Here is a 16776-nt window from a genome sequence, read left to right as displayed (position 1 = left end):
ATTGAATAGCACATTTCATGACAGGTGGATTGGTCGTCCAACGACCGTAGCATGGCCCGCACGTTCACCAGATCCGACGTCCCGGGTTTCTTTCTACGGGGAAAGTTGAAGAATATTTGCTATCGTGATCCACCGACAACGCCTGACAACATTCGTCAGCGCATTGTCAATGCATGTGCGAACTTTACGGAAGGCCAACTACTCGCTGTTGAGAGGAATGTCATTAAACGCATTGAGGTTGACGGAAATCATTTTGAGCATTTATTGCATTAATGTGTTATTTACAGGTAATCACGCTGTAACAGCATGCGTTCTCAGAAATGATAAGTTCACAAAGGTACATGTATCACATTGGAACAACCGAAATAATATGTTCCAACGTACCTACGTTCTGTATTTTAATTTAAAAAACCTACCTCTTACCAACTGTTCGTCTAAAATTGTGAGCCATATGTTTGTGACTATTACAGCGCCATCTACCACAAAGCGAAAAAAGTGGTCCAACTAAAACGTTCGTATTTCTTTACACACTACACGAATACGTAATAAAAAATCGGGGTTCATATTTTAAAAAACGCAGTTGATATCCGTTTGACGTATGGCAGCGCCATCTAGTGGGCCAGCCATAGCGCCATCTGGTTTCCCCCTTCATGCTAAACAAGTTTCGTTCTTTGTATTTTCTTCGTTTGCCGCATATTTTGTGAGATATTTGGCCCGGTTACGATCAATGGACCACCCTGTATAAGGTTTAGCACTTCACCATCTGGAGAATATGTAGATGTAACTGATGATAATTTCCTATGTTGTTCTCACCCTGACAGCCACAACATTTAAAGTTGTTTGAAGGGGCACAGGTTTGCTACAGACAGAAGTAAGGACATTGGTACAAAATTCACCTGACTGTCTGTCACAGTCAGTACGGTTTTTGTAGTACCCTCGATAGGCATGGAGAGCAGGTCTTCTGGTAAACCTTCCGGGATGTAAGGTCGTGGTCCATGAAACTCTTCAGCTCCTAACGTTTCGTCCAGAGCTGCGCTGGACATCTTCAGAGGGGTGTTTCTCCTCCGGTAGTCTTATATATCGTAGAAAAGTGGGCGTGACCAGAGTTACACATGATATGCAGAGATAATCTTTGACAAAGATAAAACTTAACTATCGATCGTAATCTCGTCACGGATAAAACTGTCTAGCAATTCTGTAGTGCTACTGTCCAAATATCACTAAGTTTCATGGTCTCTTCTTTCCGATTAAAATTATCCCTATGTTTATATATTTCAATTGCTTCTCTACAAAGCCGTGGGTAATAGAAGAGAAGTTTGTGGCACAACTTGACCAGAAGAAGTGATCGGTTGGTAGGACATGTTTTGCGGCATCAAGGGATCACCAATTTAGTATTGGAGTGCAGCGTGGAGAGTAAAAATCGTAGGGGGAGACCAAGAGATGAATACACTAAGCAGATTCAGAAGGATGTAGGTTGCAGTAGGTACTGGGAGATGAAGAAGCTTGGACAGGATAGAGTAGCATGGAGAGCTGCATCAAACCAGTCTCAGGACTGAAGACCACAACAACAACAACAACAACAACAATGGTGGCCCAGCAACTGGCTCGTCACAATACGCCAGTCACTACTCTTGATGAACTGCGGTATAAGCTGAATGGGCAGCTGTACCTGTACACACCATCCAAGCTCTGTTGACTCAATGCCCAGGCGTATCAAGGCCGTTATTACGGCCAGAAGTGGTTGTTCTGGGTACTGATTTCTCAGGATCTATGCACCCAAGTTGCGTGAAAATATAATCACATGCCAGTCCTAGTATAATATATTTATCCAATGAATACCCGTTTGTCATCTGCATTTCTTCTTGGTGTAGCAGTTTTAATGGCCAGAAGTGTATCTTGAAACATGCAACTCAAAAGTCAGAGGAAGTCGTAAGATTTTTGAAAATTTGTGCAATGTCTACGATTAATGAGCGTTATAAAAACCGATATTCGGTTATTTCGAAAACCTATTAACTTGAACGGTTTTAACAGTTAGATAAAACCAGCCGATGTAACCGAAAACCGCTTGTTTCAGCGATAACCGTCGTCCCGGCCACACCACCCCGTCTGCCTCCAGCCTGTGACGTCACATTGGTGACCCTCTCGCCATCAGCAGTGAGTGCCTCTCTGCCGCCCAGCATCGGCGTCGCGTTCCGTTAATGCCCTGACAAGGTCAGGCCACTTGTCCCTATTTGGACGGCGGAGGCGGAGGCGGTGATGGCGGCGCAATCTGACCACACCACCGGCGGCGAGGAGGCGCGGGACTGCAGCGAACTCACAGCAGCTAACAAGGTACCACTCGTTACTCTTACGGTGGCAGGCGTGGCGCTACTGTTTTCATTGACAGCAGCGCCTACGCTACGCAAGTTACTGGGCTTTCTTTAGCCTACTACTCTCGTTTCTTTTTTATTACACTATCAGTCTTCTGATTGGTTTCATGCCTTCCAGAACGACTTACTCTCCTGTCCCATTTAATCCCATGGTAGGTATTACACACTTTTCCATCAATTATCTCTTGTCTGAGTCCCAGCCACAGTCGTCCTCTGCAGTTTTTAACATCTGTTGGATCCACCTAAAACAATACAAAGAAAACTCTCACATGCACTGACGCATGTCAGTTATCACATCATCCTACCCCTTCGTCTTGTTAGTATTATCAACTTATTCGTTGTCCGCCAATTTTGGACAGAATCTCCACATTTCTTACATCATCAGTCCACCTATTTTTTCCTGTATTTCCCACTCTCCGCATCAGTTAGTTATTTACTAAAATAGTTTCAGGTATCACGGACGACTTTCAAAACTAATTTTGGTGCTGCGAAATGAGTTATTGTACTAGATATCAGGTCTGTGAGTTACGCAAACATATGTGTTTTGTATAAACAAAACATATTTAACATCTTTGTGACATGGTCAGTTGTTGTTGTTGTTGTTGTAGTCTTCAGTCCTGAGACTGGTTTGATGCAGCTCTCCATGCTACTCTATCCTGTCCAAGCTTCTTCATCTCCCAGTACCTACTGCAACCTACATCCTTCTGAATCTGCTTAGTGTATTCATCTCTTGGTCACCCTCTACGATTCTCTCCACGGTGCCCTCCAGTACTAAATTGGTGATCCCTTGATGCCTCAGAACATGTCCTACCAACCGATGCCTTCGTCTCCCTAATTCTATTAAATACTTCCTCATTAGTTATGTGATCTACCCATCTAACCTTCAGCATTCTTCTGTAGGACCACATACCGAAAGCTTCTATTCTCTTCTTGTCCAAACTATTTATCGTCCATGTTTCACTTCCATACATGGCTACACTCCATACAAATACTTTCAGAAACGACTTCCTGACAAATCTGTACTCGATCTTAACAAATTTCTCTTCTTCAGAAACGCTTTCCTTGCCATTGCCAGTCTACATTTTTTATCCTCTCTACTTCGACCATCATCAGCTATTTAACTCCCCAAATAGCAAAACTCCTTTACTACTTTAAGTGTGGCATCCCTAATCTAATTCCCTCAGCATCGGCCGACTTAATTCGATTACATTCCATTATCCTCGTTTTGCTTTTTTTTAGGTTCATCTTATATCCTCCTTTCAAGACACTGTCCATTCCGTTCAACTGCTCTTCCAAGTCCTTTGCTGTCTCTGACAATTAGAATGTCATCGGCGAACCTCAAAGTTTTTATTTCTTCTCCATGGATTTTAATACCTACTCTGAATTTTTCTTTTATTTCCTTTACTGCTTCCTCAATATACAGTGAATTTTCTTTATTCAGTTCGGTAAAATGTAAACATGTTTTAAGTAATAATTATGCAAGCAATTCGCTCTAAAACCGTTATCGTTTATTGTTGTCATTAACTTTTTTTTTACATTTCTGAGTTTATTAGTACCGTCTGTACATTATAGCTGGTTGATAACATGTCTCCTGCAATTAAATAGTATTACTGGGAGTTCGGTAGGCAAGCTAACAAGCCGCTTTACCTATAAACATAATTTTGTTGTACAAACATAATTTGCGGCAGTATTCAGTGATTACTTAGAATTATTTCCGTATATCAGTTGTATGCCAATGGCGTCAACATCCCACTTTATTTGCATTTGCGAAGTCACCATGCGAGTCATTAACCTGAAACATACGACTTCTCACATTCTGGTTTCCTATATGCTCGGACAGGTCAATCCAGCCTGGCGAAATCAGCGACGTCACAGTGGTGGGTATTTCCAACAGTCAATCACAGCCTAGTATGCTGTCAACAATTAAAGTGAAACAATCAAAGACAAAAATAAATTAATGCTTCTGAGATAATTACTGCTTCTCGCTACAGCCTGAAGTACTTTGTTATGTGTGTGTCGTGATGCAGATACTGAACATGACTAGCAAGCTGTCAAACAAGGAAATAATGCAGTACTGGATCATCTGTGAAGAGTTGCATTGCGAGTGTCTAAAGGTTGTGATTAGGGCTGTTGATAAAAAGTCGACACATAGATGTTTTCTAAAAAAGAGGTGTCGATATATTAAGGTGATATTTTCTTCAAAGATATATCGATATGTCGGTACTGAAATGGCAATATTGAGTGCCGATATTTTTATTTTATATTATATTTTTTCGCAATTTTCGATAAATATCTGAAGCCGTTCGTTTGAAATTGTAGTAGAACATAATCGTACTTTCACTGCATAAAGGAGTCTTACTACTTTTTAGCTTTCATCACGTCCAGTCTTTGTCTTTGACTGTGTGAAACGAATATACGTAGATGGCACAAGGGAGAAGTCCGATTGCACTTGCATTGGCGGGGAGGGGGGGGGGGGAGGGGGGGGGTTAATTCAGTAACAAGATATACGATAAGAAGAAATCGCACACCAGTTGCGTTAAGAAACAGTTTTTAACGCAACTAGTGTGCTACTCCTTCACATCCGCATTCTTGAAAAACTATTGCTGAAACTGATGAAGAAAAATCTAAATGACAAGATTGGTCTTTGTGATGGGTGGAGGTGTGTGAGGGGAAATGTTGACGTAATCGGCGCTCGGCGCTACCAACAGAAACCGCAACGTTTAACTTCACAACGCAAAAAAATGAAATGGTCGTATGGCATTGTTGGCCGGGAGGCCCCCATAATTTTGACGCTACAACTGCCACGCCTCTGGCGTTGGCGGAAATGAAGAAACAGGGAAGTCGACATGAAGTGTTGCAGACATGTCTGATATGTGACGAAACCGAATGACGGACTGTAACGTCTAGAGAAACAAAAACAATATATTATGTAGTAATTAGAGAATTAGATGTATCATATTGTGTCATTGCATAAAATTATGTATTTTTTTTTATTATTTATTTTTGAAAACGTCTGCGTCGGCGAGTAATAAAACCGACACAGAAGATAAATGTTAAACAGAGATAAAAGAAATGAACTAGTATATAATACGTGATGTAGATTAATGTCTTTGTCTTCTTAGTTTGGAAGTTGCGCGAGTAAGATCTCCTGTTGTTGTCGTAGAGAACGCGAGTGTAGCACTCTTTTGTCGAAACTAAGCATTTGACGCCATTATGTCTGAATTCACAAAGGTCTGTAATCACTGAGATATTTAAAGGTTTTAATAGAGTTGTTTAAATGAAAACTTGTATCATTTATTGTTAAGCTTGCTTGCATATTATCCCATCCTGTTGAGACATTTTTCAGTTATATAAATATTATCTGTGGTGCTGAGCTGCGTGGAGAACGAAAAGCCGCTGCCGCGGCGTATTTAAACGACTTACGATATAGTCGAGCATACCGCAAGGAAGCGGTAAAATAATAGTAAAATAATATTATTTCTTTTAGCTCCCAGACTGGCAGTGAAGATCAGCGGATTTTATGATGTGTTGCAGATTGACGCGGGCTGCTGATAGGATATAATTTACAGTGCAAATAATTTAATGTACCTTCAGAATCTGATAGGAATCTTGCTGTGCTCCGTTCTGATCTGGCAAACTTTATAGTGACAACGTATTTTTTTTAATGAGAGTCTCATGTTCTTGGGCTAGTCGTGGTGTGAAATAGCATTTTAACGAGAAATAAAATCCACTGCGAACTTGTGTTTCTGAACGATCATACGAATTGTAACATCAGTGTTCATAACAAAGTAATATCAACTTTTACTCATTATGAAGTAGGGAAGATATATTGATTCCTAGCATGAGTTGCAGTTACGAAAAATCGTTCATTAAATTGTAGGCCAGATCCAGAACAATCAAACTTCCATATATACATTTTATTCTGCTAAAAGGTAATGAGGATAATGAAAAGCAAAGCACAGCATTGATAAAAGTATTTCGCGTAACTCTTTCCGTAAATGTGTTGTTACAAAGAGAATAAATAAACCAGAGAGCAACAATTTAGCAATCCGCGAGAAAGAGAATTATTACGCGAAACTGTCGCCCAAAAACGCGGGGCCCGAATTTGCAGTGGCCACAAATATAAAATTTTATGTATTTTTCTTTCAGTGTTGATTGTTATGCATGTATAGATATATATATGTATTTAGTGATGAATGTATGTATGTATATCATGATCAATGCTATGTATTAATGAATGTGTAAACAATCTTTCATGACAAAACGTACTACTGCAAACGAGTCTGAGAAGACGATCCTGATAGTACTGAGAAGCTGTGACGACTACGTAATCCGGGGGCAGCCGAACCCCGAGATAAGATAAACTAAAGGTAAGACTACAGTGTAGTTGTCCTGTTTGTAGAAGTCGATCTCCAGTGAAGTGATCTCATTTCGCTAGTGGTGTGCATATTGTACGTAGTTTGATGTTAGTGTTTGTGACAGGACAAAGATTGGTAGATAGTAAATTTTAGTGTGCAGTTAGTGTAGATAAATTAACGTATTTTGTGTGCAAGGGGCAAAACTGTCAGACTTTGTGTTTTAGTAAGCAATTTAGGAATATGGTTAAGTTGCGTAGTCAACGTCCGAGCAATATGGATACTGAGGAACAACAATTAGTTAGTGCAGGAAATGTGGAACCGGGTACCTCAAGTAGTACTAGTACTCTCTTTGAGGATATAACATGTGAGAATGTGGGGGCAGGGGCACAGGAAGTGGTGCCACCGCCCACTAGTCCTCAAGGGGATGTAGAGAAAGAAGTTGTACCACCACCAGAAAAGCAGGAACCAGAGAGTGGTAATCTGCCTGGTGGGTATTCGCTTCAGGCTATATTAGAGCGCGTGCTGAATTACCAGGCAGAATTTGCGCAACAGCAAGTCGAGAGAGACCGCCAGCAAGCTGAGCGAGATCGTAGGCTAGCAGAAAATTTACTTGCCCAGCAAGCTGAGCGAGATCGCCAGTTAACAGAAAGTTTCCTTGCCCAGCAAGCTGAGCGAGATCGCCGGCAAGCTGAGCGGGACCAGCAACTTGTGCAATCGTTAGAAAACATGAAAAAGGAGATTGCAGATATGAAACAGAATTATGAGTCGATACCTAAGGCCGTGCAGGAGCTGACTGAACAGGTCAACAACCTGCAAATAGCAAACACTAACAGGGTAGACGAAATAGGTGTATTAGCTAATCGAGTAGAAAAGCTAGAAATAGATTCCACGCAGCTTGTAGAGCAGAAGTGGAACGAACAAGCAACTAAAATTGAAACAGAATTCAGCTCGTGGCTAGAAGTGAAGGAGTGTGAGATTGACAAGAACATTAATTCCAAAGTGCAAGCAGCCATAGCAAATAGAGATCCCGAAACGTTCAGTACCGCAGTAAACAGTCAGGTACAGAACGACGTGCAAAGCATCAAACAAATACTCAGTGAGGATATTCCGCAGTGGCAAGTGAATATGAACAAACGGATATCCGACCTGGAGAAGGGTTTAGCACAAAGCAGAAAGCATTTGGAACAGGAACCTCTGTCGCCAACAGCCCACGGTTTTGGCAACGCACAAACTTATACGCGATACAACAATGAGGAATCTGTAGTCGACAATGCGAAGAGCTGTAGCTTCGGTTCGGAGCACACAGCATATGTCCCAGCAGCAAAACCATGTAGTTCAAAAATATTAGTGGAAGAAAGTTTAATCAAAAATAGACAATTTCAAACGTTTACTACTGAACGGAAATCAGTACACCCAGTGGTATTCATAAAAAGCTTTAAAAATATCTTGCCCAGTGTGTGGAATGAAACACAGAAAATTCAATACGTAATGTCGTACATTCAAGGTGATGCAGCGTTGTGGGCTACAGAAGTAGCAGACAGCTGCATGACATATGAACAGTTCGAAAGGGCATTTCTATCGAAATATTGGTCGCCTTGTATACAAGAGCGGCTAAGAAAAGAAGTATATAATCCCGAACCGTACTCACCTCGTCTGGGGAATTTGAGACGGTATTTTGAAAAATATATAAACAAAACACGCTACTGGGACGAGCCTATATCACCAAGAGACATAATAAGACTACTAAAATCACATTTACCCATTCATATCAAAGAGAAATTAATACACGTACCAGAAAGCGATATGGAAAACTTCCTGTCTGTTCTAGATTCTATAGACTTGATACAGGAAGACGCAAAATCAGCGTGTGATCACTCGCGGAATAATGGGTCAGGATGTAAACATGACAGAAATAGTAGTGCACAAAACCACCACCATGGAAATGGTGGGGGTGGTAACAAGCGGCAAGAACATTCGCAAAATGGTAGTAATGGTAGAGGCCAGAACGGGTATGGACAAACAGCTTATAACAAAAAGCGTCGATTTGACGATCGGTACGAATCCGGAATGTCAGGGACCAACCGCTGGAAAAATGCGCGAGGTCAGTGGCAGAGCAATTATAGTGATAGTAATCGAAATTGGCAGCAAAATCAGCGAAGAAGCCCAGAGCGACAGGGTAATGACCGGTATGACAACAATAGACCACCACCGCAAAACGCGCCTATTGCGCAGCCGTGGCGGCCGGCAAATCAGAGTGTACATATAGTGGAGGTCGCGGACAATAGCCGTCCAAGTACTTCACAAGTAACTAATCCAACAAACTAGAATCGGCCTCGATATGCTCTCCATCGATGGCCGAGGGATGGAGTGAGAGCAACACGAGTGATAAGAATATACCTGGGATACGTATGCTGCGATACAACGATGGTGTCAGTATGGATAAAGATCTACTGAACGAACCGCACGAATGTAAGAAAGATAATAACGAAAATGTGCAAGCTATTATCGAAGCGAAAATCAATGATGTTGCAGTGAATATAATCATCGACACAGGTGCCTCAGTAAGTGTAATGAGTATGGAGTTATTTAAGGCACTGGGAAAAGGACATAGCATTCCGACTTTCCCGGTTAATAATTGTAAGGTGTCTGGAGCCATTAGTGCACAGAGCCAATCAGTTAAGTACCAGGTGCAGGTGGAGATTTGTAAGGAGGGCGAAGCCATAGTGAGCTCGTTCCTCGTTGTTAAAGGATTGAAGGTGGCCTGCATTCTGGGAGTAGATTTTCTCCGCGAGAGGGACGCATTGATCGACCTCTCCTTGGGGAAATTAAGCATAGTTAATAGGGGTAGAAGGATTGAGTTATCTATGATGAAATCGAAGGAGGTACTTGTGCCGTGTTGTAATCGAATCAATATCAAGGGTAGGAACCCATGGGTACTACACCTTGATGATTTGTCACATGCAGCAGACCTCTATTATCCGAATTTAGAGGATCGAAATTTTGAAACAAATGTGCAGGAATTTAAAACCAAAGTGCAGGAATCTGAAGGGTTAAGCGATACACAAAAGCAACAGTTGACGCAGCTGCTATCGGAATACACTATGGTATTTACCGACCGACCAGGAATAGTCAAAGGGTACCACTATCACATAGAGGTGATGCCCCATAAAACATACTGTCGCGCAACTTACTCCATCCCTTGGTCGAGGAGGGAATTGGTAGCTAAAGAGATTCGGAAGATGTTAGAGTGGGATATCATTGAGCCCTCCTTCTCTCCATATAGTAGTCCTCTTGTAGCAGTGGCGAAAGCCAATGGAAAAATCAGGCTAGTGTTAGATGCGAGGGACATTAACAAAATTATCATACCTGTCCGGACTCGTCCTGAGAATTTAGATGATCCCCATACGGGGAAGATCAAAGGATTGTATCCACGTAAAGATGTGAAGTTATTTATTCAGTGACATATCACATATAAAGAGTAATAGTTGTAAGAAGATTTTAGTTGTGTTTTAGAATATAAGTATGTTAGTATTAAGAAAGAAATTTGTGTGTAATGAAACTTGGAGGAAGTGGATTCAGAAAGTAGGTAATAGCTTACACAGGAAAGATTTTGCTTACAGACAATTAGAGCCATTTAAAATATTATATGCTCCTTAAGCAACGAACAATCTTCTTGTTGATAAGTGAGGATTAATTTCTTGAATCATTATACAAAGGATTAATTTCTTGAACCATTTTTTATGTGTAGTATGTAAGTGCAATTATTGATGCAATCTAATATAGTAAAGTAACTGTTGTAATTGTATTAGAATAAGGAACCCTGAGAGAGAGAGTCTTGACTAGCCAAACATGGACTTTGTAATATGCAACAATTATGTGATGTTTGCTGCCAGTAGTGATTTGAGAACGACACTGGAGCATAAGCTAATCAAAAAACAAGCCGGTTCCGTGGAAACTCCGCTTTGTATATAACAATGCTTCAATTGAAGCCTGTGTACTTGGTACACGCCCTTGAATATTCATTACGCGATACGCGAATTAAGTCAACCAATGTGGAACCTACACTGTAGTCATATAGGAAAAATCATTAAAAATAATGCTAGTGCTAAATGAAGTATTTATTGAGCAATATGCCCAAGTCAAGCTGTCATGCACATGGTAAAATCTGTTTGATAGATGGGTGATAACCAGGCAAGCTACACTGATAAGAAAATTAAAAAATTTTACAAAAGGGCTATATACGCCTAGTAACAATATGAAAAGTGTGTTGTGATAAGGTAAGAACAAATAGACGCCATGTAGATGAGCGCGAGTATATGAAGAACAGTTAAAAGGTACTAAAAAATAAACTGTGCGTATAAATAATGGAGGAAAGGACGCAATATTGTGTGTAGCAGGGACAGAAAATGACTGTTGTATCTGCACCAATATATACGTCGATAAGTCTAGTGTTGAGTGACAGACTGTCCTAGTGCAGTGCTCAACGAACAATAGACAGTATATAAAAACAGTAGTTATTGATCCGTTCGGAGTCGATTTAAACGAATATCGCTCGACGGGGACATTTAGTATGTGTGTTACGAAACATTTTCACGTGTTGAAAGACGCTCTGGCAGTGTACCAACCGTGGAGTGAGTGAAAATGTGTAGTACAATGTGCGTGTGACGAACCTTGAATACCAGTGTCACAATGCCACAAGAAACCTGTTATCACGCCAAACCATCCTGTGCATACCAGTGAAGCGACGGCTTACTGAACAATAAACGCTTTTAACCAGTTGCATCTTCTTCCACAGCTAGTAATCTGTGTTCTTAAAGATAGTACACTGTTGTGGAATGTTTGTTTCATGCGCTACGACGGGGAGCCATGCGGAGAAGCCGAGACGAGTGCCGTGTCGCCAGCCAGCCGGTCACGGTAAACCACTACCACTCGCCGACATCGACGAATGGTTCAGCGCGGTTCGTGACTGCTTGGGCGCCACGTCAGCACGACGTCGCTGTTACTGAGAGCCGTTCGTCGAACCCAGCGGCCGTCGGCACGCGGCGTCCCAGACGACGCTACTCAACAATTGCTTCGCGCCGCCAGCTCCGTACAACATTGTTGTCATTCAAATGAACTATCAAATATGTGTTTAATGCACTAACATGAATAGGGTTTAGTGGACACTAAATGACGTGACAAACAGTTTTTTTTGAGTTATCCAATACAGACTCGAAGTATTCATTGGTTCAGTGATATATAGATATAATATGTTTTCGTCATGTTAATGAAGTATACTCGCACGAATGCTAGAAACTTTAAACCAATTGTCGCGAGTAAATGCAAGGACGATTCATGATACTACGGTAAAAATGTGTAATAAGGGACTTTCATTACAATCCAAAACACAAATATTATATGGGTAACAAAGAGACTAAAAGTTTAACATGATCTCACAAATAGCCTTTGTTATATGTGAACATTGGACAGAATCTGAACTTTTTGTGATCAAACTGGGTATTAAAACAAACCAGGCGAGATGACCATGGCTCCGGCGCAGTTTTCCCAGGTTTTCTGATCGCACGTAGCCCGAATGGGGGAGCCAAATAAATGTAATGACCCTGGGACTAGGTTGACGGTCACCTCGCAAAGTGTAAGAACAGTATAAAAAGTGTAATTAAACCTACAGTGTAAAAGAACTAAGAAGTGTATGGTGAATGTTCCAACCAAGGTAACAGACAATAACCAAACAGACGTTAGTGGCAGCATATTGCCGAACATTTCCCACGTTAGTCAATTGCTGCCAGGGGGCATTGTAACGTCTAGAGAAACAAAAACAATATATTATGTAGTAATTAGAGAATTAGATGTATCATATTGTGTCATTGCATAAAATTATGTATTTTTTTTATTATTTATTTTTGAAAACGTCTGCGTCGGCGAGTAATAAAACCGACACAGAAGATAAATGTTAAACAGAGATAAAAGAAATGAACTAGTATATAATACGTGATGTAGATTAATGTCTTTGTCTTCTTAGTTTGGAAGTTGCGCGAGTAAGATCTCCTGTTGTTGTCGTAGAGAACGCGAGTGTAGCACTCTTTTGTCGAAACTAAGCATTTGACGCCATTATGTCTGAATTCACAAAGGTCTGTAATCACTGAGATATTTAAAGGTTTTAATAGAGTTGTTTAAATGAAAACTTGTATCATTTATTGTTAAGCTTGCTTGCATATTATCCCATCCTGTTGAGACATTTTTCAGTTATATAAATATTATCTGTGGTGCTGAGCTGCGTGGAGAACGAAAAGCCGCTGCCGCGGCGTATTTAAACGACTTACGATATAGTCGAGCATACCGCAAGGAAGCGGTAAAATAATAGTAAAATAATATTATTTCTTTTAGCTCCCAGACTGGCAGTGAAGATCAGCGGATTTTATGATGTGTTGCAGATTGACGCGGGCTGCTGATAGGATATAATTTACAGTGCAAATAATTTAATGTACCTTCAGAATCTGATAGGAATCTTGCTGTGCTCCGTTCTGATCTGGCAAACTTTATAGTGACAACGTATTTTTTTTAATGAGAGTCTCATGTTCTTGGGCTAGTCGTGGTGTGAAATAGCATTTTAACGAGAAATAAAATCCACTGCGAACTTGTGTTTCTGAACGATCATACGAATTGTAACATCAGTGTTCATAACAAAGTAATATCAACTTTTACTCATTATGAAGTAGGGAAGATATATTGATTCCTAGCATGAGTTGCAGTTACGAAAAATCGTTCATTAAATTGTAGGCCAGATCCAGAACAATCAAACTTCCATATATACATTTTATTCTGCTAAAAGGTAATGAGGATAATGAAAAGCAAAGCACAGCATTGATAAAAGTATTTCGCGTAACTCTTTCCGTAAATGTGTTGTTACAAAGAGAATAAATAAACCAGAGAGCAACAATTTAGCAATCCGCGAGAAAGAGAATTATTACGCGAAAGGACCCTCGGACACCTTCTATTGTACCAATTGCCTACAGTTGACATTGTTAACAAAGTGGCCATCGCCAAGCTTGAAAGTGCATCGTTTTCCTTTCAGTTCTTGCTCCAAGGGGGATAAGCAAGCTGTTGTTGATGTACAGAATATCTAACAATATGGTTCAAATGGCTTTGAGCACTATGGGACTTAACTTCTGAGGTCATCAGTTCCCTAGAACTTAGAACTACTTAAACCTAACTAACCTAAGGACATCACACACACCCATGCCTGAGGTAGGATTCGAACCTGCGACTGTAGCGGTCACGCGGTTCCGGACTGTAGCGCCTAGAACTGCTCGGCCACCTCGGCCGGCTATCTAATAACAAATCAGTACTTAAATAAACAGCTCTAAAACTGGCGGCACACTTACAACGTGCAGCCGATTTTTTTTTTGTCCAGTATGATGATATTTTTTTCGTCGATATATCGATGTAAATATAAAACTGCTCGATACATCGAAGGTCGATAATGATATTTTTCTAAAATATCGGTATATCGGATTCTATATATTTTAAAAAAATCAACATTCCTCTCATGATACTGTAAGGCACGTAGAAATTAGTTGTAATTATTGTATTCTACGGAATCCTTTCACAAAGAAAAGTACTTGTGATGTGTCCAGAGAGATTACACCCATGAATGTTCCAGCAGGAAGACAACTTCGTATCTTGGTATTCTGGGTGTGGCATATCACAGACTGTCCACTGACAATGTAGTGTAGTCAAGCGTGACGCTACCATTGCCAAACATTTTGGTACTTTGCTTTGCACGTACCACATCTGTACCTGTTGATAATTTCCGTCAGATTTACCATGGCTACCTTCTGGGCAACAGCTTTGCTGCTCTCTGACTGGTTACATTCTGTGACTGATGATCATCATCTCTTGCAGCTACCACAGCTATATCCATCGATAACATCCTACTGTTTCACGATGTGTAAGCCAACAGTACGAGCTTGCTCCTCTGTCTAGTAGGAACATGTGAGTCTGCCGATTTCCTGTGCCTAGTAAACACCATTTTTTGCAGACACTATATCTGGATCCATTCATAATACCGTATCATTTCAGGAAGTGGTAGACTAAATCTGAGCTTTGGCCATACTCGCCCACTTTTTAGTGGGGCTCTGTGTGTCTAAAAAGAAAGTATGTATAATGAGCACCACATCTCGCAGCCACTAGGTAATCACTGATTCATAACGTCCTACTGTTTCACAAGGTGAAAGTCTACAGCTTCGTTCCTTTGTCGGCTGCATCACTGTAAGACCTCCAAGAAACTAGATGTGAAGAGTATATAATCACCCCATATTCATGCATCTGCAATGCTCTTCTATTTCCTGATGTAGTAGAGGAGAATCCAGGTTCCAACAGTAATAACCCCAATTGTGATGGGACTATGTGAGCCCAAGAAACTCAGCTGGTTTATGAGAACTACACTCGTGCTCATAAACTAAGGATAATGCTGATACATGGTGAAACAACGCTCTGATGGGCGGTTTGCAGGTATAAATCACCTCAGCGTATGACCATGGGGTCGTCGCACGGTGGCGCTGACAGCAGTCCACATATGCAGAGGTCTGTTGGTGCATGTCAGAGTATGGTGCAGCCGGTAAGTGTGCAGACTTTTTCAGACGTGCTTTGATGACTGTGTGATGAAAATGGCTCAAAGAACACATATTGATGACGTTATGAGAAGCAGAATACTAGGGCTTCTGGAGGCTGGTCAAACACAGCAGGTCGTAGCATGGGACCTCCGTGTGTCACAAAGTGTGACCTCAAGATTATGGCAACGATTCCAGCAGACAGGAAACGTGTCCAGGCGCTACAGTACGGAACGTCCATAGTGTACAACACCACAAGAAGACAGATATCTCATTATCAGTGCCCGCAGACGGTCATGGAGCACTGCAGGTAGCCTTGCTTGGGACCTTACTGTAGCCACTGGAACAGTTGTCTTCAGACACACAGTCTACAGACGACTGAACAGACATGGTTTATTCGCCTGGGGTGCATTCCACCGACCCCTGGCCACAGGAGAGCCCGTAAAGCATGGTGTCAGGAACACAGTACATGGTCATTGGAACAGTGGTCGCAGGTTATGTTCAACGACGAATGCAGGTATAGTCTGAACAGTGATTCTAGCCTGGTTTTCATCTGGCTTCAACTGGAACCAGATACCAATCCCTTAATGTCCTTGAAAGGGGCCTGTATGAAGGTCGTGGTTTGATGGTGTGGAGTGGGATTATGATTGGTGCATGTGTACCCCTGCATGTCTTTGACGGAGGAACAGTAACAGGTCAGGTGTATCGGGATGTCATTTTGCACAAGTATTCTGCCTTTTCAGTGGTGCAGTGGGTCCCACCTTCTTCCTGATGGATGATAACGCACAGCGCCACTGAGCTGCCATCGTGGTGGAGTACTTTGAAACATAAGATACCAGGCGAATGGAGTGGCCTGCCTGTTCTCCAGACCTAAACCCCATCGATCACATCTGCGATGCTCTCAATCGACGTATCGGTGCACGTCTTCAAACCCCTAGGACACTTCAGGAGCTCCGACAGGCACTGGTGCAAGAATGGTAGGCTAATACCCGAGTAGCTGCTCGACCACCTGATCCAGAGTATGCCAACCCGTTGTGCTGTCTGTGTGCGTGTGCATGGTGATCACATCCCATATTGATGTCGGGGTACATGCGCAGGAAACAGTGACGTTTCGTAGCACATGAGTTTCGGGACGGTTTTCTCAACTTATCACCAATACTGTGGACTTACAGATCTGTGTCGTGTGTGTTCCCTATGTGCCTATGCTATTAGCGCCAGTTTTGTGTAGTGCCACGTTGTGTGGCACCACATTCTGCATTTATCCTTAATTTATGAGCATGAGTGTACGTCTCACAGTCATGAGATTTTTTTAGTACTTGATGATGCTCTACTGTTTCAGAATGCTGGTGAGTGCATTTCGAAAGCTGGACAGTCTAATTCCTTGACTGACGGGCCTTTGTGAACCTGTGAAGATCATTAACTTCGTAATCATCCTTAAAT

General features: G+C 41.5%; 1 protein-coding gene across 1 annotated transcript in view; it reads left to right on the top strand.

Annotated features, from left to right (window-relative positions):
* The first annotated feature begins 2277 nt into the window (after positions 1–2277).
* LOC126106637 (UDP-glucosyltransferase 2-like) overlaps positions 2278–16776 on the top strand; it is a 118081-nt gene continuing 103582 nt past the window's right edge. The window contains exon 1 of the mRNA XM_049912992.1: positions 2278–2331. The gene's annotated coding sequence lies outside the window, so the exon portion shown is untranslated. The remainder of the gene's footprint in view (positions 2332–16776) is intronic.

The sequence above is a fragment of the Schistocerca cancellata genome, chromosome 10 (assembly GCF_023864275.1).
Source record: "Schistocerca cancellata isolate TAMUIC-IGC-003103 chromosome 10, iqSchCanc2.1, whole genome shotgun sequence".
Lineage (NCBI taxonomy): Eukaryota > Metazoa > Arthropoda > Insecta > Orthoptera > Acrididae > Schistocerca > Schistocerca cancellata.
The sequence above is the reverse complement of the archived record's forward strand: the minus strand, read 5'-3'. Positions and strand labels throughout refer to the sequence as shown.